Source organism: Chrysochloris asiatica, unplaced genomic scaffold (assembly GCF_000296735.1).
Source record: "Chrysochloris asiatica unplaced genomic scaffold, ChrAsi1.0 scaffold00238, whole genome shotgun sequence".
NCBI classification, from domain to species: domain Eukaryota; kingdom Metazoa; phylum Chordata; class Mammalia; order Afrosoricida; family Chrysochloridae; genus Chrysochloris; species Chrysochloris asiatica.
This window is the reverse complement of record NW_006408756.1, coordinates 4,297,153-4,314,086: the sequence shown is the minus strand read 5'-3', so window position 1 is coordinate 4,314,086 and position 16,934 is coordinate 4,297,153. Positions and strand designations below refer to the sequence as shown.

Sequence of the window (16,934 nt, the reverse complement as noted above, 5' to 3'; positions counted from 1 at the left end):
GGCAGAGAGACCAACCTGTTCCGTTCGCTGTTCTACCTGCAGCAGGAACATCCCATCCTGGGCCTGCCCGGTGGACAGAGCCATGTCCTCTGTCTCACCGACTGTGATTTCCCCTGGCCCAAGGCTGTGGTCACCTGTCCACCTCTTGCTTCTGCTGAGCATGTGGATCGCAGTCACCCTGGTGTGTCTTCACTATACTGGAGAGTGTGTCCTAGGACAGGTTCAATCGGCCACAATTTTGTTATTTTCCATATGTTTTATGGCTGCTGCTGTGTTCATTCAGGGCAGCCCCAGACACAACAGGCCACTCCTGCACGTGGTTCATTATCATTGGTGTGAGGTGTGCTCGGGTCCATTGTTGTGGTCACTGTGTACTCAGTGGGCTCATCTTCCAGCACCGTGCTGGACTTTATTCTGTTGTGGTTCATAGGGTTTTCATTAGCCCGTCTTTAGAAGATCACCAGGCCTTTCTTCCTTGTCTTAATCTGAAAGATCCAGTGAAATCATGGGCAGTCCTGTTAGTACTGGAGATACCAGTGGCATAACTTTCAGCATCACAGCAACATGTAAGTCACCGCAGTCCTGTACACAGACGTGTAGATAAAATAATACATGATGGTTATTACGTGCCATCTGGCCAACTCTTGTGTATATGTGTGCACACATATGTGTGCATCCCCTCCACATACAGCCCATGCGAAGTGGACCTTGTGGGCAGAGATGTGGGTCCCCCCACCAGGCAGCGACAGATTTCTGCAATTCAAGCTCAGAGCTCTGCACTTGGTGTTTTGAGCAGAGGAAAAAAAAAAAAAAAACAACCAACTGATTAGAAGGCCTAGTTCTTTCCTTGTGAGCCTTCTAACTTGGCTGGGGGTTTGTGATGAATTATTGATCTTATGGGGCCTCAAAAGTTGTGAATCGGGTCAGAGCGTGCTCCTGTCCCCGCCCTGGGAGTTTTGAAGTTGAGCCTGCACAGTCCAGCCCCCCTGCCCACACCGACCATCATTAGTTACCTAGTCCTCCTCATGAAGGATGTGCCCAGACTGCCAACACACTGGCCAAGGATCTTTGTGGGTGTCTGGCTGTGGGAGCATCCTTCCCCAGGGTACATGGCCACCTGGTACTGTAGGGGAGGGGATCAGGTGAGGTGTCCACAGGCAAATGTGGGTCTGAGCTGAGACTCAGTGTTGTTAGTGAAATGCGCGATCTCAGAATGGGTTCCTTCTCTGGACTAGAGGGAGTTGGGGATTGTCATTGCCAGACTTGCTGGTGGTGTGGGGCAGTGTGGTCCTGAAGAGTGGGATGCGGTGGGGTCTAGAACCCCTCAGCCCTGTTCATCCTCCCGGCCCTCGTCCTGCATCCTGACCATCTTTGTGCTGTATTTGAGTGTATCCTCTCAGGAGGTGGAGAGCTCAGGAGGACTCAGAGACCCTGCCCACCAAGACCATTTCCAGACAGCCCCTCACCCAGAGATGGCTGAAGGTGAACAATACACCTACAGTCCTGTGATCTCCTTCATCCATTCATGCAGCATGTGCTTATGGGATTGCTTAGACCAGACAAAAACAGACAAGGTGCCTCAGACAGGTGGCGGGCCCAGCAAGCTGGCCTGGAGGCTCCTAGGTTGAGGTTGGCAGGTGTGGGTGCCCATTCCAGGGGAGGGTAAGGCAGGGGTGAAGGGTCAGAGGAGAGACTCAGGGCACAAGTGGGGACTGTGACTGGAACACAGGCCTGACCCTACTCAAGAAGTGGTGTCTGTTGAACTTTGGGATTGGAATAGCTTTGGGATTTAGGAGACCACGGACCACGACTGAGGTTATGGACATGGGAGAGTTAATGTGCAGAGCTGAGCTCTAGAAAACATTCTGCTGGCTGTGTTGGGGAGGGTGGACCTCGGCAGCAACAGAAGTTGGAGGTTGGGAGAAGTGGGCTAGTTGGAGAGGTGAACCATTCTAACACCTCCCAAGTTAGAGCGCTCAATGCAATAGTCATTCATTTCTTACTTGTGTCAGATGGTCTGTGTTGCATGTAGCTTAGCTCTGTCCTTGTAGCACAAAGCACCTGTGTTGTTGTTATTAAGTGCCATTGAGTTGGTTCCAACTCATTGTGACCCTGTATAGGGTTTCTAAGGAGCAGCTGGTGGTTTTGAACTGTTGACCTTGGGGTTAGCAGTCCAGTGCTTATCATCTAGTGCTACACCAGGACTCCAAAAGCAGCCACAGACAATACGTAAACAAATGACCACGGTTGTGCTCTAATACAACTTTATATAGGAGAGGCAGTAGATCAGATTTCTCTCACAGGCTATTGGTGGACCCCTCAAATGAAACTCACGCTCTACACTTGGGGATACATGGAGGAGTGGGATAGCAGCGGAAGAGAAGCTGGTTTAGGGGTAGTGCCGTGGTTAAAGTGCTCAGCTGCTATGAGAAAGGTCAGCAGTTGGAACCCACCAACTGCTCCCTGGGAAAAAGATGAGGCAGTCTTCTTCCATAGAGATCAGTCTTAGAAACCGTAATGAGCACTCCCACTCTGCCACCCAGGGTGGCTGTGAGTTGGAATAGGCTCAGTGGTCATGGGGTTCTGGGGCAAACTCTGTTTCAGGTTGTTGAGTCTCAGCAGTTTATAGGGTGTCCAGAGATGGGCTGGAGATCTGGCTCTGAATGTGGTTGTAGAGGGGTTGTCCTGATGCAGGTGGTATCATTCTTGGTCAGGGGATGATGGAATCGATCCATGGCTGGAGCTCCCAGCCTCCTGAAGCCCAGAAGCCATGGTATGAGGAGCTCCTGGGTACTGAGCGATGGCGGCAGTGCATGGAGACCACCCTCTAGTTAAGGCAGCCGTGTGTAACCAGAGCCAGAATGGACTCGGGTGGGTCTGTGGTCAGGAGGATGAACCCAGGGAGAGAGAGAATGAAGCTGTAGAAAAGAGGAAACAGCTGTCCAAGTGGGGATCAGGGCGTGGTGGTGAATGAGCCCACAAGAGGCCAGAAGGATGAGGGTTTCTCAGGAGGGGACCCCTCTGACTACCCCACAGTCACAGCCCCCTTTCAGACTCACATGGTATCAGCACTCTCCTCAGCTCCACCACCATTTCTGACCCCATGGGCCTGTGACACCTGCCTTCATTAGGACTGCATCCGGGCTCGACCTCTCTCTTCTGGCTTTCCACAGAGGCTCCATGATGCTGACACAACAGAGGACGAGCCCAGGTACCTGCCTCACGTGTACACTGAGGAGGGGGTCTGTGAGAGAGCCGAGAGCCTCAGCTCCCTGTCCTTCACCGACCACGAGCTGGGCCCCGACTAGCTGGCCTCTGTGCGTCTGACGGCTACATCCCTTGAAGAGAAAGATTCTGCATCTTGTCTGTCTTCCTTTAAACAAACAAACAAACAAACAACATGCTTTGTAGAACTGGATCAATTCATGACGGGGAAATTGCTCTTTTAAGGATGTTTTTCTTTTGTTGTTGTTGTTATTTTTAATTTACCTTCTGGTCCTAGGAGGATGGTAAACCATTGGAACAACAATGTTCTCAGATAGATTTTCTAGAGAAACTTGACTGTAATTGTACCATTCCTTGCTTCCGTTAGCAGCTTATCTCGGAAGGTAGATGAAAATATAATTTGTATATAGATAACCCAGCTACTTGGCAGCAGTCAATAGTGCTGAGAAAAAAAAGAAAATAGATTTATTTTTCAAAGTTATTATTTATATTTCTCTAATTACAGTTCTGTTTCAGTTTTGTTGTATGTGGGGGAAAAAAAACCCCACACAAATTGGACAATATTTTCTAGAACATTTGTGAGCAGTATTTTAATGCCTAAAAAAGCATCATCCCCCAAAAAATAAAAAACAACAATAATAAAAAAAAGAATCATCCCCTTTTCACTTTTTTAGTAGATAAGTAGATAAAGTATGTTATCTTGAGAAAAATTATATTGAAGATTTTACAAGCAGTGGCATGGTGCTGTTGGGTTAATGCGCTGGATTGCAAAGTTGGCTTGAACCGCAAGGTTGGCAGTTCAAGCTCACGAGTTGCTTCTTGAAAATCCTATACAGGATCGCTATGGATCAGAACCAACTCGACAGCACTTAACAACAACATGTGCGTTGAAGAAACAAAGCACTCAGATCATTTAACATGACATGCATTATGTCAGGAAAATTATTTAGGAGTCCTTAAATGGATAAATTCTGATTCGACTTTATCTTTAAAGAAAGCCACAAACTTTAATTGGTTTTTACTCGTTCATTTCCGTCTAGTATAAGTTAGGGGGAAGAGAGAACTGTTTCTTTAATAAATCTTTAAGATAGTTAAATATCAGAACAGGTACCATATAAATAATCCAATGTCTTGTCTGAGTGTTAGATAAAATACTGGTTAAGCAAAATTATAAATGCTGATGTACAATTTACATATAATATCCATTTAAATGTATATATAGAATATCCAAGAGTTGAAGACCAAATTGTTTAAGAAATAATGATATCATCAAGAGAAACACATTTGTTCACCAGTGAATGCTTCAGCTTGGTAATCACATTTACCAGCAAGCCTGAGCCCGTCTTCCTCTTGTTTCTGAAGGGGCTGTGCACATATTTACTTGGAAGTGGTCTTAAGTGTTCCTGTGTGGCTACATCTCCTCCCTGCTTGCTTTGTGGTAATTGAAACAAGAGAAAACCCATTTCCCAAGCTTTGAATGGCCAATTCTGACACGCAAATGTGTAGAACAGCTGTGTAAATGTTGAAATGTTTCAGAGGAAATGCTAGAAAATGTGGCGGGTAATTACGACAAAGGTATACTTTTCCTAGCAAAAAAATTAATTTCTGAGTCTGAATTGTTGGGAGGAGTCAGTAGAGGGGCTCTTTTTAACCCATTCCTGCCTCTAAGGAAGGGGTCAGAAAGCTGTAGCCATAGGGTACATCCAGCCTGCCATCAGCTTTATAAATAAAGTTTTATTGGAACACAGCCATGCGCCTTGGTTATGCATTGTCTCTGGCTGCTTTTTTGCTACACCGGCCGCTCTAAGTAATTGTGATCGGGACCATGTGGCCCACAAAGCTGAAAATGCTGAGCTTCTGGCCCTTTTACAGAAAAAGTGTGCCGATGACTGCTCTCAGAACTCATATTTTTGGGAAGGCCAGATCCTGTCACAAGCCATCGATGGGTACACATCGTGGATTAAAAACAAACATGTTGCCATACACATTTTTCAGGGTTTTAAATAAGTTTGCTTTGGAAACGACTTGGCCGTGGGGAAGTCATTTAATTTTCTAGTGGGCATGAAATCTTGGCAGCCATTGTGCGTATCTGTGAAATCTTGCTTTATGAGACTTCCACAAATTGTCTTCAAAAGTAATCAAATATTCATGAAAGTTGAGAATGCCAAATTTAACAATTAATGAGAACAAAATGTTACATTTTGTAGATATTTAATTAGTTATTGGTTCTTTTTGATTTTGTTGCTTTCTGTGTGTATTTTGAAGCCTATTGTCAAATGCTTTCTAGTCGGTTTCTACTCAGTGGTCTTCTATAGGGTTTCTGAGGAGTGACGGGTGGGTTTGAACTGCTGACATTGTGGGTAGCAGTCCAGAGCTTATCCTGCATTGCCTCACCATGACTCTTTGAAGCCTACATATGTATGTGTGTGTGTGTATGTCTATATACATAACGCCATACCTATGGAAATGGTCAAAATCTAAGAAAAAATGTCTTTTAAGAGTCCTGGTGTGGTACTGTAGGATAAGCACTGGACTGTTAATGGCAAGGTCAGCGCTTTAAATTTACCAGCTGCTCTTCAGAAACCCTACACAGGGTCTGTATGAGTCAGAACCAACTTGACGGTGTTTAACAAGAACACTGGCACTGGGTTATAGTATTTAGGGGACATAGGGGCCCTCTCTACTGGCATGTTTAGGAGTACCCTTGGCATACATCTGGCCTTTCACTTTAGAAAGGCGCCCTTGTGGTGCATTGGGTGGAGCACCTAAAGGTCAGCATTTGATGCACCAGCTGCTCTGAAAGAGAAAGCCTCACAACCTCAGAAACCCTATGGGGACGGTTCTGCTCTGTCCTATGGGTCGCTACGAGTCAGAACAGACTCGACAGTCATGGGCTTTCCCTGTAAATATCTGTCTATGTTCTTTTCTAGCACCTTTCACAATACTTCCCGTATTCTGCAGGGAAACATTCACAGGTGATGGTTGGTTGTCCCCACAAGTTCCTTCTCAAGTCCAAACCAAACCCACACCAAAGCATTGCCTCCTTGCTGGTTCTGACTCACAGTGACCCTGCAGGACACAGTAGAACTGCCCAGAGGTTTCCCAAGCCGGTCAGTGTGCATGCTGCACCATCTGTTTCCCTAGGAGTGGTTGGTGGGCTCGAACTGCTGACCTGTCGGTTAGCAGCAGCCAAGCGCTTTAGTCACCGTGCCACCAGGACTCCCTGCTTAAGTCCTATTGCTTACAAAGGTTCCCAATAGGAAGTTAAGAAACATCCTCACCAGGTGTTTTTGGTGAAGCTTGTTACCCTCTAATGGGATTCACACATGCTCATCAACTAAACCTATGCTTGCTAATGGTAACGAAGAAGGCAGTAAGACAGAAATAGTAAATATTTTCAGGGAAATTGTGATTTTATTGAGATCATTAGCCTCTAAATTACGTAGCATTCCGAAGATAGCTGCTGGCTTGGAAGTTAAATATTTATTTGACATTTCATTAATTTTGGTTTTCCATTTGCAGTAACAGTCAGTAGGTTTTATGAAGATTCTCATCTGAGGTGTTGCTTGGACTCCTTTTATGATTTACTAAACACAGATAGCTCCCGGTTGGTAAACCTCACTTTGCCCAAGGAAACCTCATTTTATTTTCCTGAGAAATAGCTGAGATGACACTCCTCTCAACAATGGTTTCCCCAGATAGAATGAGTGGGGAGCCTTCCAAGGAAGGAAGGAGGGGCCAGATCACTGGAGACCAGGACAAGAACCAAAGATACCCACTCCGCTGTCACTCAGAAGTGACCCAAAAACACTGGATCTCGTTGGCTTTGAGTTTTGTTCCACCTAACATCCTTAACCTTCTTGGTTGCCTGGGTCCCTGAGCCTCGAAGAGAGATACGTGATTATGTTCTTTTTCTCACCTTCCCAAATCCAACCCATCAGCAAATCTTCTCAAAGTAACTTCTCAAACTTCCTGAAATCTGACCACTTCTCAACCATGCACCCCTCTCACTGGGTCCAGGCTCCCATCCTCGCTCACCTGCATGCTTTATTGGATTGTAGTCTGGGTGAAAGTTTACAGAGCCAAGTAGCTTTCGATTCAACAATTTACACACCTCTTGTTTCATGACATTGGTTGCAACCTCCTCAATGTAACAGTTTCTGAGGCTGTAAATATTTGCAGGAACAGAAAGCCTCATGTTTTTCCTCCTGTGGAGCTGATGGTGGACTTGAACCACTGACTTTGTGCTTCTTAATCCCGTGATTATTCCTACAGAGTCACCATGGTCCCATGTATAAAGTATTGTTTTATACTTTTTTTTTGGTAATGGACTTCTGGTGTGGCACTGTAAGATAAACGCTGGACTGTGAATGAAAAGGTCAGTGGTTCAAGCCCACCAGCTGCTCCTCCAAAACCCTGTGCAGGGTCTGTAGGAGGCAGAATCGACTCTACTACACACAACAACGTATTTTTTATGTAACTCTGAAGGCACAGCGAGTTAAGTCTTGGCTGCTAACTATAAAGTCTGTAATTTGAACTCCTCAGACTCTCCATGGGAGGCGGAGATGAGGCAGTCTGTTTCAGCTAAGATTTACAGCCTTGGAGACTCCAAAGAACTCCAAAGACTCCTACCGATAGGGTCACCGGGAGTTGCAGCTCATCGGACGGTAGTGACTTTGGGTTACTGTTTAACACAATGAGTGGTCTATGGCGCGTGTCATAGAATCCTTTCTTGTTCCATTGGTCTTTGAGCTTGAGACCATGGTGACAAGTAGCTAGAGTGTCCATTTTAATAATTGTATTCCGCTGGATTGTAGGAGTCCCATCACCTTGTTCATAGGCTTCTAGTCTGTTCCTGGTTACTCTCGGTTGTGACCAGTGCCCATCAGGCAGCTCTACAATGCTCTCGGTACCTTTTCTTGGATGCCCATGGTCCTCCCATATGGAGACTGCTTTTTCCTCCGGGGGACTTGAAGAGGTGGGGTGGCATGGAGGAACACTGGGTGGGTGGGAGGATATGATGCTCACGTGAAGCTCTGCTACCCCGTGCTGTATGGTCCCCCAATCAGGGTCTAAGTATCCATTTGTAAAACAGAGGGCTCAGTTTGCTGGGATTTCTGCTGATTTCTCCAGAGCCTCAGGGTTCCAAAGAAGTGCTGGGGTCAGAAGTTGTCTGAAATTAGAACAGAGGATCTTTGATCTGTGGGTATTGTAGGTCTCTATGAGTCGGAACCAACTCCATAGCACTTAACAACAACTCTTTAGCCAGGAATCCTGGTGTGGTGCTGTAAGATAAATGCTGGACCACAAGGTTGTTTGAACCACAAAGTTGGCAGCTCAAGCTTACCAACCACTCCTCGGAAACCCTAAACAGGGTCACTGTGTGTTGAAACAGACTCGACAGCAATTAATAACAACAACAATTCTTTAACATAATTAATTCCCTCTTCTCCTCCCACCCCTAGTAGTCATCAAAGAATACTTCTTTTTGTGTGAAAACCTTTTCTTTTTACCAATGGTTGTTGTTGTCTTGTTGTTAAATGCCGTCAACTCAGTTCCAACTCATAGAAACCCTGTACAGGGTTTCTGAGGAGCAGCTGGTGGGTTTGAACTGCTGACCTTATGGTTTGCAGTCTAGTGCTTACCACATGGTCTCATACAGTATCTGTCCTTTGGTGATTGATTAATTTCACTCACATAATGTCATTCAGGTTCATTCACATTGTGTTTCACAGATTCATCACTCTTCTTGAACACTGCAAGGTCTTTAGTTTTGCATGCAATAGACTTTTTCTCCTTAAAAAGATTTGCTATGAATTCAGGTACCTCAAGTTTGATATTTGAGAATTGTTCATAAAAATGTCCTCAGGTTCTTTAGCTGAAAGGAGTGCAATGTTTATGACACTCTGTCATTTCCACAGTGGTTGGTACTGTATTGGGTGTTCCTGAGTAGTCAATGCCATGTGGATGATTGTCTTTAAGAGGCTGTGGGAAGACAGACAGGGGGCAAAGGGGGCTGCGTTCATTTGTCTGCTCAAACACTTAGGTGTTCATCACAGAGCGGGGTGGCAACCCCATCTTTGTTTGCTCACTCTGGGGTTCTGTTTTATTTTTTGAAGCTTTTATCCTCCTATTTTGGAAACATATTGACTTAATCTGTTGGGTGATGTGTGGAGTGTGACCCAGCCTGGCAACTGTCTGCTTCTATTAGCTTTCCTGGCATTGGAGACATGGAGCATCAACCTGCCTCTTTCTGCCCGTCAGTTCTTAACGTGGGTCAACACTGAGGCTTTCCTCAAAACCCAGACAGATTAATCAGAAAGAAAATAATGTAACATTATCATAATTTAGTAACTGTAATTATTAAAAAGCTAACATAAAGGTTCTAATTTTGTAATGGGAGGGAGAAGCGGAAGTGAGAAATTAACCCTGAAATTAATATGCATGTTTGTCAGGGAAATTAATGCTAGCAGCTGTAACAGATAAATCCCCAAAGTCTCTTAACCCAGTAGAGGCTTATTTGTCATGCAGACAGAGTGTTCCAATGGCACAGTTTGGGCCTCCAATTTCACCTTGGCTGGTGAAAAGACAGAAGAGGCATGCTGGCATTTCAATTCCATCCCTTAGAACAAAAAACATCTAATCTAAGGAGACTGGAAAGTCAGGGGGAGAACATGGGTATCGAGTGAAGTTCCTTGATACTATGAAATGGATTGCTATTGTTGTGTTTATTAGAAATTAAACCTGAGAGTCTGATATGGATTGTGGATTTACTGAAAACTTGGAAGTGACCTTAACATTAAAGTCATGGTTCCAACTGTGTCCCTCTGTTGTTGTTAAGTACCGTTGGTTTGTGGTTCCGACTCATAGCAACCTTATGCACAATGAACATAAATAGATCCTGCACAATCCTCACCATTGTTTTGTTTGAGCTCATTGCTGCTGCCACTGGGCCCATCCATCAAATTAGGGCTCTTCCTCTTTTTTGCTGACCCTCCACTTTACCAAGCATGAAGTCTTTCTCCAGGTACCAGTCCCTCCTGATGATATGACAGAAGTATGAGAGACAAAGTCTCACCATCCTGGTTTCTAAGGAGCACTCTGGATGTACTTCTTCCAACACAGATTGGTTTGTTCTTCTGGCAGTCCTTGGCACTTTAAATCTTCTTCTCCAACTCCATAACTCAAATGCATCAATTTTTTATGGTCTTCTTTATTCACTGTCCAGCTTTCCGATGCATATCAGTTTATTGTGGGTCAGGTGTACTTTAGTCCTCAAACTGACATTTTTGCTCTTGAACTCTTTAAGAGGTTTTGTGCAACAGATTTGCCTAATGCAATCTATTGTTTGATATCTTGACTGCTGCTTCCATGAGTGTTGATTGTGGATCCAAGAAAAATGAAGTCTGACAACTGCAGTCTTTTCTCCACTTATCATGATGGTATTTATTGGTCCAGTTGTGAGGATTTTTGTTTTCTTTACATTGTCCCATTGTTGTTAGGTGCCATTCAATCAGTTCCTATTCATAGTGACTCTATGCACAACAGAACAACGTCTGGTTCTGTGCCATTCTCACAATTGTTGCTGCACTTGAGTCCATTGCAGCGGCCCCATTTTCCCATAGATGGAATCAAAACATGGTATTTGTGTGGCTCATATTATAGATGTGAAGAACATCTGCTTGGTAGAAAGCCAGGACTTCAGATCTGGCTCCTTCACTCACTACCTGTAAGATCTTGATTAAGCTCATTCAACATTTTGAGCCTCATTGCTTTGTCTGTAACATGGAGAAAACAGAAAAATCTCTCATAGATTTGTTTTGAGAAATCAGTTATATCATCATCATCCTTGCCATCATCATCACTATCATCACCATCATCATCATCCTCACCAGCATCATCTCTATCATTACATCATCATGCTCCTCTTGATTATCATCATTATTACCATCATTGTCATCACCTTCATGTTCACATGGTCATTGTCATCATCGCCATCATCACCACCACCACCACCATCATCATCACCACCAACAACATCATCATCACCATTACCACCACCATCATCATCATTACCACCACCATCATCATCACCACCCACCATGATCATCATCACCATCATCATCATTGCCATCACCATTACCACAACCATCATCACCACCCACCATGATCATCATCACCATCATCACCATCACCACCGCCATCACCACCACCATCATCATCACCGCCATCACATCACCACCATCATCACCACCATCATCATCACCACTATCATCATCATTACCACCATCATCATCATCACTACCATTATCATCACCACCACCATCATCATTACCATTGCCACCACCATCATCATCATTACCACCACCATCATCACAACCACCATCATCATCACCACAACCATCATCATCATCATTACCACCACCATTATCACCACCATCACCATCATCCTCATCATTGCCACTGCCATCATCATCACCACCATCATCCTCATTGTAATTATCACCATCATCATCATCACCACCATCGATATCATCTTCAACAATATCAACAGACACAGTTGTTTTGGGATATAAGAGATCAGTCACTATGTAGACTTCAAGTCCCATGGAGTGAAGTCTAAATGCTAATTCCCACCCCCTTTTGCCTTGCTTCAGAGAGAACTACACTATAACTCTCAGCAGCCATGTGTCAGGTGTGGAAATCATGGGTAATGTGACTAGGTCTGGGGACATCTACAGGTTCTCAGTCAGTGGTCCTATGAAATGAGGGGGGTTTGGCTATTTATTCTCAATCACCTTGATGGCTTGTTAGCAATACAAATTCTAAACTACACCCTTGTTGTTAAGTGCTGTTGAGTAGGTGCTGACCCATAGTGACCCTGTATAGGGTTTTGGAGGAGCAACTGGTGAGCTAGAACCACTGACCTTGTGGTTGAAACCGATTTTGCAGTCTAGCGCATTAACCCATAGCGCTACACCGGGACTCCATACCACACCCTGATTTAGGAAGCTTGATTCAGGTCTGAGAACACGTATTTTAAATAAGCTTCTTCATTGACTATTTAAAAAAAAACAAATTTATTATTGTTTAAGCTCAGTCTTGTGTACAGACTACAGTCATTCATGCATGCATTTATTCATTTAACAAATATTGACTGAGCTCTTACTGACTGTCAGACCCCATGCTAAATGCTTCACATACATTTGTACCTTTGTATCCATCGGGGATTGGTTCCAGGACCCACTCACCTCGGATACCAACATCCACATGTGCAAAACCCTTATATAAAATGGCATAGTGCTTCCATATAACCTACACATGCCTTCCTACACATATCCAAATACACTTTAGCTCATCTCTAGATTACTTATAACACATAATACAACGTAAGTGCTATCTAAATAGCATTTTAAGCTTCCTCTTATCCTTTGAGGGGTTGTTTTGGCCACTTAAGTGCTTTTTTCCCTCGAATATTTATGATTCATGGCTGGTTGAATTTGTGATGCGAAACACATGGATATGGTGGGGTGATTGTACATTATTGAATTCTCATACTCTGTTACTACTGCCCTTTTGTAGCTGAGGAAAATAAGGCTTGGGAAAAACAAGGTTGCACAGCTAAGAAATGGACCAGATGGAATATGAACACTGCAGAGCCTGTACCTCTAATCACTCTTCACAAAGACAATGCTTTCCAGGAGCTGACCCAGGAAAACAGCCAGGCAACACATGTGGTGCCATTTCAGGATTAAACAGAGGATGTAACATGGACCCTATTCTTGGGGACTGACCCCACTGCCACCTCACAGTGACCCTGTGGGACAGAGTAAAACTGATCCATAGGGTCTCCAAGATTGTAGATCATCATGGGGGCAGACTGACCCACCCTTTTTCAGCAGAGCAGCTGGTGGGTTTGAACCACCGGCCTTTCTATTAGCAACCAACCATGTGTTTAACTAAGAGCTCCTGTGGGGATTAATTAGGACAGAAAACATAACACAAGAAAAGGCCTTGCAAGAAATAATTATTCCCTTAAAACTGGGGGGGGGGAGGGGGTTGCAGTATACCAGTGTTTCCAAAGCACAACCTTTTCACCAACCAGACCCAAACCAAACCAGTTGCCACTGCGTGGACCTGTACACATGGCAACCCATGTGTGTCAAGTACACAGGTTTTCAATGTCTGACTTTTCAGAGATAGATTGCCAGGACTTTCTTCCTAGGAGCTTCTGGGTAGACCAAACAGCCAGCCTTTCTATTCACAATTGCGTACTTAACTATTGGGCTGAGGCATATCCTCACTACTACTCTCAAAAGATGCTTATCAGATGCTCATAAAAGAATTTATTTTTCATTCTTCTTTCCTATAAATTTGCCTATAATTTCTTTTCCTGTACATTAAAAACAAACCAAACTGCATGTCAAGCTCATGACATCCTATATGGTATTATACTTGTTGTTAAGTGCCTTCGAGAGTTTCTGAAGGAGTGGCTGGTGAGTTTGAACTGCTGACCTGGTGAGTGGTAGCCTAGTGCTTACCCTACAGTGCCACACGAAGACTTTTTGTTGTTAAGTGGCGTCGAGTTGCTTCCAACTCATAGCAACCCTGTACAGGGTTTCTGAGTGGGCAACTGGTGAGTTTGAGTGGCCAACCTTGAGGTTCAAATGACCTTGGAGTCCAGTGCTTTTCCTACAGCACCACACCAGATTACTTAAAATACAGCTAAACTAATTCTATAGGATAAGGAAGTGACGTTATATAGGTGGAATTGTCAAAAGGGTGAAGATGGACAAGCCCAGATGAGTTAATATGTGGGAACCTGGAGTCAGGGAGAGTGTCTATCCATTCCAGCATAGAAATTCTCCTGAAGCTTTGTCTGAGTTTGAGCACTTGCCTGAGGGCTGGTCTACAGAGCTCCATTGTGGGAACAGCAGCGCCTTTCTGCTGGACAAGGTGGGAACTGTAGGGCTAGATGCTGCTTCCAGGTCGGAGGGTTCTTCCGGCTCTGGGGGAAGGGTTAGCAGGGAAAGGGTCACAAGGGTAGCAGCAAGAGTTTATATTACCCAGGAGAACTGGCCAAGCCCCGAGCAGGTACAGAGTTCAGGAATATTACCCCGCCCTGCCCCTCAAATCTGAGCTCACAGTGGTGGCTGCCAGGGAGAGAGGCTCAAGATACCTTGGAGCTGAGCCAGGAGCTTAAGTGCAGAAGGCTGTCCTCCAGAGACCGGGGTAACAGGCAAGCTTCCTGCTCCAAACGTCCGCCAACCTCTGGGCTGCTCACTAAGGGAGTCTGAGTCAGGCCTGCTTGGTGCCCAGGATCAAATGAAAGGCCACATTTAGTTCTTTTACTTAAGAGATGGTCTGAATTAGTCAGTCGCAACTCTGTGTCTGTTTTACCAACTTAATGGCAAGTCTGTAAGCAGCTCCATCACTAGCTGTTGAGAAATCCATGTTGACACATAGCGCCCCCATGTGTGTCAGAGTAGAACTGTACTGCAAAGCGTTTTCAATGGCTTTGTTTGGAAGTAGATCACGAGGCCTTTTCTTCTGAGGTGCCTGTGGGTGCACTGGAACCCCCGACTTTCAGTTGGCAGTCAAGTGTGCTGACTAACCGTTTACACCACCCAGGAACTTAAAGCATAGTGCATACACTGTTATTTGATCTTTGCAACAACCTTGTGAATTAGATATTGCTATTGTCCCCAGTTTGTACTTTAGGCTCAATGCCTCATGTCTAGGAAGTGGTTGAGTAAGGCCCAAGCCCAGTCATCTGTGCTGACCTGCAGATTCCTCCAGGGTTGTAAGGAAGTTGAGAAACTTGGGCTGCAGGCCAGCAGCACCTCTATGGAGGAAAAGTAACGTGCATTTCTAGCAGCCAAGCCCGTATGCCTACTGTATTTTTAACCACTGCGACTCACATGTAGAATATGACACAAAACTGGGATCCAATCCACGTGCTTGCAACACTCCTGGCTCTGAGGAGGGACCTTGTGACAGGAAAGGAGCCACTGTTTTTGGGGACAGGGCTGTGGTCTGATTCAGGCCCCCCTAAGTCACAGGAAGGTGGGGACTCTGACTTGTGTCAGACACGGATGAGGCACTCGACTTCTTTAAGATTTGTTGTTGTTTTGTTAAGTGGTGTCAAGCTGGCTCTGACCCATAACGACCCTGTATAGGGTTTCCAAGGAGCAGCTGGTGAGCTTGAACCAACAACCTTGCAGTTCAAACTGATCTTTCAGTCCACTGCATTAACCCACAGCACCGCAGATATGTTGTTTGTTGTTAGGTGCCATCGAGTCGGTACCGACCCATAGCGACCTATGCACAACAGAATGAAACACTGCCTGGTCCTGGGCCAACCTCACTATTGTTGCCACTCTTGAGCCCATTGATGCTGCCACTTGGCCAGTCTGTCTTGCTGAGAGTCTTCCTCTTTTTCTCTGACACTCCTCCACCTTACCAAACATGATATCCTTCTCCAGCGACTGGTCCCTCCTGACAATATGTCCGAAGTATGAAAGACGAAGTTTGGCCATCCTGGCCTCCAAGGAGCACTCTGGCTGCACTTCTTCCAACACAGATCTGTTTGTTCTTTTGGCAGCCCATGGCACTTTCAATATTCTCCTCCAACTCCATAATTCAAATGCATCAATTTTCTATGGTCTTCCTTATTCGCTGTCCAACTTTCAAATTCATATGGAGTTATTGAAAATATCATGGCTTGGGTCAAGTGCACCTTAGTCATCAAGCTGACATCTTTTCTCTTCAACACTTTAAAAAGGTCTTCTGCAGCAGATTTGCCTAATGCAATATGTCGTTTGATTTCTTGATGGCTGCTTCCATGAGTGTTGATGGTTGATCCAAGAAGAATGTAGTCCTGGACAACTTCAATCTTTTCTCCGTTGATAACAATGTTACTTATTGGTCCAGTGATGAGGATTGTTTACTTTACATTGAGATGCAATCCATACCGAAGGCTGTGGTCTTTGATCTTCATCAGTAAGTATTTTAAGTCCTCTTCACTTTCAGCAAGCAGGGTTGTATCATTGGCGTATCGCAGGTTGTTAATGAGTCTTTCTCCAATCCTGATGCCACATTTTTCTTCATATGATGCGGCTTCTTAGATTATTTGCTCAGCATACAGGTTGAATAAGTATGGTGAAAGAATACAACCCTGTCACACACCTTTCTTAGTTTTGAACCATTCAGTGTTTCTATGTTCTGTTGGAACAACTGCCTCTTGGTCCAGGTACAGATTCCTCATGAGCACAATTAAGTGTTCTGGAATACTCATACTTCACAGTGTTGTCCATAGCTTGTCACGATCTACACAACCGAAAGCTTTTGTGTAGTCAATAGAGCACAGGTAAACAACTTTCTGGTATTCTCTGCTTTCAGCCAAGATCCATCAGACACCAGCAGTGGTATCCCTTGTTCCACGTCCTCTTCTGAATCCGGCTTGAGCCTCTGGAATTCTGTCAGTGTATGCTTGCAGCCATTTCTGTATTACCTTTAGTAGAACTTTACTTGCATGGAATATCAAAGAGATTGTCCAATGATTTCTGTATTCAGTTGGTTCACTTCTCTTTGGAATGGCAACAAAATATGGATATCTTCCAATCAGTCGGCCAGATAGTTGTCTTCCAAATTTCTTGGCAGAGATGAGTGAGTGCCTCGTGTGCCGCCTCACTTTCTTGAAAGATTTC

At 44.7% G+C, this 16,934-nt stretch overlaps 1 pseudogene; it reads left to right on the top strand.

The window, feature by feature from the left end:
• The first annotated feature begins 2,800 nt into the window (after positions 1-2,800).
• The window catches only part of LOC102815908, a 33,465-nt pseudogene continuing 19,331 nt past the window's right edge, over positions 2,801-16,934 (top strand).